General features: G+C 48.0%; 1 non-coding gene across 1 annotated transcript; it reads left to right on the top strand.

Moving 5' to 3' along the window:
• Positions 1 to 1,079: 1,079 nt before the first annotated feature.
• Positions 1,080 to 1,153, top strand: TRNAF-AAA (transfer RNA phenylalanine (anticodon AAA)). Its single transcript has one exon. It is a non-coding gene; the product is annotated as a tRNA-Phe (tRNA).
• The last annotated feature ends 208 nt before the right edge of the window (positions 1,154 to 1,361 follow it).

Here is a 1,361-nt window from a genome sequence, read left to right as displayed (position 1 = left end):
TGGAATGTTAAATTGTATCTCTTTTTGAATAAGCTGTTCATTCATTTTTCTTTTAGCAATTGATCCTGTATTATTGTATCTTGATACAGAGAATATTTTGATGTCTTTTTTCTTTTTTTTTAAAACCTGTTGAGTTTTTCTCTGGTTAAGGCTAAGGAAGAAGGAGGGGGAAATATCATTTGTGTTAGCTTGTACTAGGTTTGAATCTGCATAGCTCAGGGGGGAAGGTAAATTGCCCGTCTCTGTTTTGCATTCAACGGAGTAAGATACAGTATCGCCAGGATAACCCCACTCCTCGCGTTGAAGTCTTGGGGTCCCACAGGGAAGTTTGGGGGACCCAAGCTCCTCGCGTTGAAGTCTTGGGGTCCCACAGGGAAGTTTGGGGGACCCAAGTCTCCCAGAGAAGATTTTGGGAGACCAGAGAGGGAGCCAAGTCCTGGAAATCACTTGGCTGGTGGCAGCGAGATCAGATCTAAGCTGGTAATTAAGCTTAGAAGGGTTCATGCTAGCTTCTCAGTTTATGAACGCTAAGGTTCAAATCTGAGTAAGAAGTTATGATAGGCCGATCAACCATACTCACCAGGAAACCTGAAGCATATGGTTGGAGAATGTGGGTGTTGACCCCACTACATCTCATATGCAAAGGAAGTACTATACTGCTTGAGCTAATTCCCCACCACTGGCCCATTGCCCAAGCACCAGCAAAGGAAAGAAAGGGCCTTAAGCAGAGCAGAGTCTCAAATTGAGGGGCATTCCACAGTTGGGGAAGGTGTCCTGGGTCCAAGCCACATACCTCAGCATGAACACACACACTGAAACACCCAAGGAGTCCTAATGCTCCCAAAGTGAAAAGGAGCACCTGCGTGGCTATGGACAGTAAGGCCAAAAGTCAGCTGGTGGAAGCAGAAAGCTCATGAGGAGCCCAGAGTCAACCTCTCACATACAAAGCAAGTACTCTACCACTTGAGCTAATTCCCTTCTCTTAACAGCAAGCCTCATGATCCACTCATGTCATACTGGAGTCCACACCATCTCTGTGGCTCCTTCCAAAAGGGTCATGAAAGTAGCTATTCTCTGTAGGCTGACTAGCTCAGCTGGTTAGAGCATGGGGCTAAAGACTCCAAGGTCATGGGTTTGAGCCCTATGCTAGCCACTCTGTGCCCTAAAGAGAATAGGTGTCAGCTGCTCTTTTGGCTGACTGTTAGTAGTCAGAGAGCCTCCCCCCCTTTCCTTTGCTCCCCTCTCTGGGCTCCTGGCTTGACCTGCTGACTGAAAGAGATGGGCCTGGACAGCTGCCTTCCCAGCTCGTAGGAGACGACACGGCCCAGGAAGCAAAATTGCAGGGCTGCTGGCTCATCCCT

The sequence above is a fragment of the Chelonoidis abingdonii genome, chromosome 5 (assembly GCF_003597395.2).
Source record: "Chelonoidis abingdonii isolate Lonesome George chromosome 5, CheloAbing_2.0, whole genome shotgun sequence".
Lineage (NCBI taxonomy): Eukaryota > Metazoa > Chordata > Testudines > Testudinidae > Chelonoidis > Chelonoidis abingdonii.
Note: the sequence above shows the minus strand (reverse complement) of the source record. Positions and strands in the feature narration are given on the sequence as shown.